Genomic DNA, 7,460 nt, shown 5'->3' on the forward strand with positions numbered 1-7,460 from the left:
TTCCTCAGGCAGTTTCCTCGCTGTGCATTGTAAGACGTGTGCGTACACTCCATTGTTTGACCGTTGTGTTGTATTGGGCCGCAGTCGTAATCACTTGACACGTGAGATCATTGAGGCGTATGCAATTGCAAAATGTGTGAAGCTGTGTGTGAGTATGCCATCTATAGCCTTATCTGAAAAAGAGATCGATTTTCTTGAGCGTGTGCAGTGAAGTGCGGATGTAGAATTGTTAATGTGGTTTTTTGCGTAAACGGCGGCTTCTGGTCACGTGTGCTGCGCCACATGTTTAGTTGTGTTTTTTTTTTTTTTTGGTCAGGTTGCAGCGTCACGTGTGCTGTGAGGTGAGCCATATAATGTGCTGTAGGGTCATGCAATAAACAAAAGTTGGAAGTTTAGCGCTCATCCTGTTGCCTGTGTTTCCTTCTCCGCTGTTGCCTCTTTCCTTCATGCTCAAACTGAGCTGCGCTACACCAGTACGATATCCTAAGAGGAAACTCGGCCTACGACCTGAAACACGCTGAAACATGCTGAATCGAAATGAACTTACACTCGGGGTTGCCATCACTACCGGAGAGCTCGCTGTATTCACTATCAAAGGTAATTACTCAGCCATAGAAGCGTTTATGGCCCACTTCCATTTTTAAGAAGAACAAACCCCCGTACCCGTTGTTGCATTTGTGCAACATCGCAACGTTCCGTCACCAGGAACAAACTATTTCGAGATCAGAAGGCTTTCAACAGGGAAGCAGTTAAAGCTGGCAGTAAGACATCCGTTAACAAAAGCACGCTTGCTGCGCCGTTGCTAAAAATAGCCAAGCCGCCGCCGGGCTGTCGCCATAGCAGCCTCCACAATTTCTTACACTGTGGCTTAGGGACAGCGATTTCACCACATTCAGAGTGGCAAGCTTTGAGCGTATTCTAGATCCGCCCGTCGCCATCTCTTCGGCCAAGCACGCTGGATCCAGTCGCCACCGGCGATTCCCGTGCACGATGAGCTGAGTATCAACCAGCTTCGCTGAGGCAAGCTGTGCGCAACTTAGTGCACAATTCCCGCTTTTTTTCTGTTTAGGATCAACACAATCGAGAGAATGTGTAGCAGATCGTAAGAAATTTTCCCGCACTTTATCCTGTTCAGAAATGCACTTACAATTGGCAAAACCTAGCTCTATCACTTCATGCGGGAGCATTCAGCGTGTGCCATGGATGTTTTGGTAATAGTTCTACGGGATGACCCCAGATGGCAGCACAAGTCCCCGTGTTTTTCGAAGCAATGTTGCAGAAATGCAACGACGAGTGCAGGATGCTCCAAACGGCCTTTCATTTTGTTTTGATCGCCATTTACTGCAACGTTGCGTAAATGCAACAAGGTGCAGTAAGGTGTTAAATGCACAAAGTGAGGTATTGGGCTAGTTGGTTTTTCATGATTATAAAAAACTGCGCTACAGTTACTGCGAAATACGAAGTTAGGAGGGAGACACGAAACGAAGTGGACACTATTGCGCTTGTAGTGTCCACTTCGTTTCGTGTCTCCCTCCTAACTTTGTATTTCGCAGTAACTGTAGCGCAGTTTTTATAATCATTAAATGCACAGATATACCCAATGAAGTGGACGGGAGGATGACCGCCGCCGTAGACATAACTAGCACGTGACATCAGTTTCTGTATTCCGGTTTTGCGTCCGCCATCATCGAGCACATACATCTCAGTGACCGCGCCGTGTTTACGTTCGTGCGGTGAATTGTTTGGCTTAGTGCGCGTGTTTGGATCGTTTGCCTTGCGCTTATGGCGAAGGAGAATCGTTCAGGACATTTTCCTGCATACTTTGACGAACTTGTAGGACCAACGCGGGAGAGATACAAAGAAAAATCGCCCTGTGCGATGGCGTGGTTCCCTATAGGTGTCAGACTCTGGCCAGGCGGCGCTGCAAAAAACACCGCAACCAGCCGCCTTGGCGTCAACTGGGTAGCGCAAAGAGAGCCATCCGCAAGTCATAGACCACAATAGAATCCCCTCTTTTGTTGCCCTAGCAAAAATCACCCGTAGGAAAACCAACAGCCTATCGGATTATTGAGCATATTGGTCTATTGGTATTGGTCTGGTATTGGTATTGGTATTGGTATTGCTATTGGTATTGCTATTGCTATTGGTATTGTATTGCTATTGGTATTGGTATTGGTCTATTGGTCTATTGGTAGCATGCTGATCTATTCGATCGCTATTTGCCTGTTAGTGTATCTGCCTACAGGCACTCTACTGGCCTGTTAGTAGTGTATTTGTCTATTGGCCCATTAGTAGTGTACTTGCCTATTGGCCTATTACCGTGTACTTAGACTTAGGTGCGCGTTAAAGAACCCCAGGTGATCGAAATTTCCGGAGTCCTCCACTACGGCGTCTCTCATAATCATATCGTGGTTTTGGGACGTTAAATCCCAAAAATTATTATTATTATTATTGGCCTATTAGTAGCGTATTTGTGTATTGCCGCAGTTTTGGCCTTTTCGTGCTGTAATTATTTACTGGCGACTCACGATTAAGGCATAAAAGGAATGGGCCTGTTTTCTTCCTATTTTGAGTACTGCGATGTACAGAACCTCTATAGAATGAACAATTTCCATTGGAAGGTAGGCATGTGTTAAATAATTACAAAATCACTTCTGCTTCATAACGTCCGCAATCTTCGCCGCAACAAGCTTCCCCAACATGTTGTGCCTCTTCGTTAGTTCCCAGTCACTGCACCGCTTCTCCAGGTAGTGCCTGAAGAAAACTAAAATACAAAATGCCAGGTAGTAAGAACAACAATTTTTAGAAGTGCTACTTAACGAAAAATTGTAAAGCATTATTTTGAAGAAACATACAAACTGCACACAACACGGAATCAATGTAAAAAAATTCTGGCGAGCTGGCAGCATGGAACAGCTAAGCACAGTAAAGGCACATGTTTTGTCAAATGTAGAGCAGAAGCAATAAAGACTGTGTGCCCAAGCCTCATTCATGCGAGTGGATACTCGCGGAGAAATGCGCCACAACATTCACACTAAACCAATTCCAGCATCTGAATTTCGCGATGTCGTACAGATAAATTTGAATAAATAGTACTTCTCTAGTGTAACTGTGTTGGCCACAAAATGGGATTCAGCTAGCTTGACCTCCAATTGAGTATGGGACAGTTGCACAAGTTTTTTATTGGTGATCAGCTTCCTTAAAGGGACACTAAAGCCGAATAACGATTTATGTCAACGTGAAAGGTGAATGTTTGCGAACGCCTAAGTTGTCAATATTATCAACAGCAGTGCTATACTAATCGGGAAATTAAGGTAAATCTAGGGCACGATATGCGCCAGCAGTGGGAAATTTTGGAATGAACTTCATGACGTCAAGAGTCTCGAGTACAATTAATCACTAGTACTCAAACTACACATAATAAAAAGATAACCTTCCGTACAGTACAAGAGGTAATAAAAGGCTGCTTGTGCGTTTCTGTTTCATTCATGAGAACAGCGCGGGTGGTTTAAAAGTTCCGTTTTCGCCGGGCTGCTCCCCGCTCGGGCGGCGTCTGAGTGGTAGTTTCGTTATCGCGTACGATTGCGTGTACGTTCCACTCATCAAAGTCGCTCCGGAAAATTCAACAAGATATCGCGTCCCTGTTATGTTGCTGGGTGCCTGAATGGTGTGCGCCGCTTGAGAAACAGTAGCTGCAGCAAAGAAACCGACGTGACTTTCCAATGGGTGCCGCAAATAAACCCTTAGGACGAAGTGGCCGTGTAACGTGCCTCCGCGACAGTGTGCTAAACAACCAAGGAATATGCGTGTGTACTCGCTGCATCTTCGTGCAGAGTATTACGAGATAAACTGCAACTTGGGCAAGGCTTGTAATGTGCCCTTCAAAGCAGAAACCGCCGCGTCGCCTGCCGAGCAGGAAAGGCGGCCAACGTTAGGCAATGCAAACGCTACATCAGGAGGCCATTTCCAGGCGGGCAATTTGAAGTGCACTGACGCTGTGCGGGCCACTAAAATGCGATTTTTTTAAATAAGCTCTTCCTTGGCACGAAACAACGTTTCGAACGTTATTTCAGCAATCAACACCGACTTAACTTTACTGTCGCCTAGTAGAGCGCATTTTATCACTCGAAAACTTGCACACATTTTGATCAATGTATTGAGATTTAATGAAGACAAGCTTGCAGTTTTCAGTGTTTTTGAAATATCATCTGCATCATCCTGCTTCTTTTCCTTTTTGCCTTTTGTACATATTTTTTTATTTTTTTGTCCTTAGTCTTGTTACAATGCAATGCGGCAGAGGCACCACTCAAGTGCTAAACTGTACAATTAAAAAACTGACAAAGTTGTTTTACAGCATGTCCCATACATGCGTCTGTGGCCAAATGAACAGAGTAGGTGATGCCGAATAGGGGCGTCCCACCACCACCAGAGCAAGGGCTAAGCCACTTCACCAAATATTGGGGATGTTGGTAAAAAAGCTTGCAGTAGAAAACAACCATCACGAAATGGTACTGACATTACATCTTTAATGCCACAAGCTCTGAGCAGTGAGAACAATAGAGTAAATAAACTGCAGAGGACGTCACCAACTCTTGACAAAAGGGCCCCATGAGTCAATGTTACATAACACATCTTCCTTGTTTGCTGCCAATTTGCCATATGATTACAAGTATGAGGCATACCTTTTAGCGCATCATACTTCGATGCATCCAAAGCTGGCTCTGGCTCTCCTATTGTCCTGTTTGATACAGACCCACTGGCACTTCTGCCCACGAGGCCTGCAGTTGAATAAATTTGAACGCAGGCCTCACGGACAAAAATGTCACCTTTTGGACGCAGCATCAAGTGTTCATACGTTGCTTTTGGCAGACATACGTCGCTACTGCATAACAACACCTGGAACAAAGTAAAAAAATTCAGACAACTATATTATTGGACTGACAATTATACAAGGCTGCCACACCATATTTTTCATTTTGTTATAGTTATTCTGCTAGCTTTTTTTCCTTAATTTTCGTTGTTAGTTTCATATACTCTTCTTGCCGTTGATTTTGGTCAGAAATGATCAGATATCACAACTCGTGAAACAGTGTGGGTGGAAGCTGCCCAAATACACGTCTTCAACAAGCACCGGAACTCCTCTTTGCAGACCACTGCAGCAGCCAGCAGTTGGATTCACTTATGTGATAGACAAGCGGGTCGCAGTGCCCTACAGTTAAATTAACCTTGCAGCATTGTAGCCACTGCCCAGTGTTGTACGGAACGGCGTTCCAGGAACTAGTTCCTTTTGGGAGGAACGCCACCGATCCATTTAGGATGCGTGGAACTGTAACGGTAACTCGTTACCTTTACGAGGGAATGGCAGAGGGAACCGCGTTCCTTCTGTGCACGTTCCACCGCATTGAAGAGGCACACGCATGCAGCTCATTGTGCAGAACAGGGCGGATGGGCGAACGCAGGAGGTGCAATAACATACCGCTCGCCTGTCCCGTGACTATGAAGCATCCTGGTTTTCAATTGAAGGCCCTCGTCGGGGCGCAGGGAAACGTGCGACGCCGAGACCGACCATGTATGTATGGAAGCGACTGCGTCCCACAACGTTAAGGAGGAGACACAACGGTATGAGGTTCGCATCGTCTTCTTGGCGCCTTACAAACTAAGAGATCACACTAAGAGAACAAAACAAGAGATGTCATGCAAGAAGCACCATCAGACGAAGTTCATCAGTTGTGTTTCTAACGTTACGTAAGAGATGCCCTTTACGCGCAGTGGGTCTTACATATAGACCAAACAAGCCAATCTTTCAATGAGCATGCACAGGAGCACAACCGATCCTTGTGCACCGGCACGGACAGCAGTCTGGCCTAGGTGCATTGCAAGAAATACGATAGAAAAAGCTGCTTGCCTGATCGAGAGTATAGAGCTGAAAGGGAAGTCATCAAGGCGTTTTACATAGCAAAAAGGCGCGATAGGTGTGTCAGCTCTCCTTCCACATCACTATCAAGAGATGAAATGGAATCGTTAGATGGACACATCAGGTCACTCCCGCGTACGTGATGCGCACGCGTTCTTGTTATTTTTCTTAACATTCTCATTGCGCGATTGTTCCTTGCTTTTATTTTTTCTTATTTTGAAGAACCCATAAATGGTATGCTTTCCGTAAATAAAGTGAGTTGGAAGTTCAGAGCTTGTGTGTGCGTATGTGTTCCTGTTTTCGTCCGGTCTTCTTCGCGCAGTTTAAATCCTTGTTGAGGGTACACCTTCAACATACGAGTTATCCCCGCGGCTATCGGTCTACAATATTATTAAGGCCTGATCACACGTACGCGTTGCGGCATGTCAGCGCGTACGTGTGGTCAGGCCTTTAGAGTTCAGTTCGACAGCCTTCGCGCTGGTCTGTCATGCAAAACAATAGGCGTACATCAAGCGCTATATTCTCGTTGCGTCCTCTGAGCCTGCCCTCGCTCCTACGACCTCAGTTGACTTTGTTCTGATTTGTGTACAAGACGGCAGTACCCTCAAGCATTTCCATGGAACGGCTCTCTTCCAACAAGCATTTCCATGGAAGTGCTGACGAGATGTTGGTATACGTCTGACGGATACCAACATCGAGATGCAACTGTTGCTAAGTGCGAACAAGGGATTTTACTAAGTTGCGAATACGTATCGTTGACATTATTTTCTACTCACACTACAATATTGGATCAGAACTCACTAAACGCCTGTATATTGTCCCGTTTGATGAGGTTTCCCGCGCAAGAAATTTCTTTATGTTGGTGGATGTGTGGAAATTTCTATTTTAATATCCCAAGCGCAGTATCCTAACAGTGCACTTGTAGACCTATCGTGGAAAGTGCCCCATGTGTTGCACTTTTAATAGACGTGCACGAAAGTTGCACTTATAGAATGTGTGTAGTATGGCCGGTGGTCTCTAAAGTAATTCGTCTAGGGAGCGTTTCTTTAGATTTCTTTTATATACATATAACCTGCTTCCGGCGATATCAAATTCGTACTATATATGTACCTCGATGTGAACTACATATTGCGAACTTTGTTTCACCTCAGGATTATCCGACACTATATTTTGATTAAAAAGTCAAATGTAACTTTAATGTAACGACACGTTCCAATTTTCGAAATGTAACTCGAACGCGTTCCTTTCGCGTCAGGGGAACTTGTAACGGGAACTAGTTTCAAAATTGGGAAGGAACGAGAAACGAGCTGTCGTTCGTGTTTTAGAGGAACGTGTAGAACACTGCGGCACTGCCAAGCCCCAAGGATGCTTGAATCATGCCAGTTAGAAAAGGATAACATCTTGATAAACGAAAATTTCTTCATGCTTTTTCTTGATGCTTAAACTGGCTTTTTCACCCAATGTTTTTATTCAGACATACAGTGTACACCTACCACATGGCGTAACCTGCGCCTTGAAAAAGCTTAGACGCACAAGTATTGATTTG

This window comes from Rhipicephalus sanguineus, chromosome 3 (genome assembly GCF_013339695.2).
Source record: "Rhipicephalus sanguineus isolate Rsan-2018 chromosome 3, BIME_Rsan_1.4, whole genome shotgun sequence".
Lineage (NCBI taxonomy): Eukaryota > Metazoa > Arthropoda > Arachnida > Ixodida > Ixodidae > Rhipicephalus > Rhipicephalus sanguineus.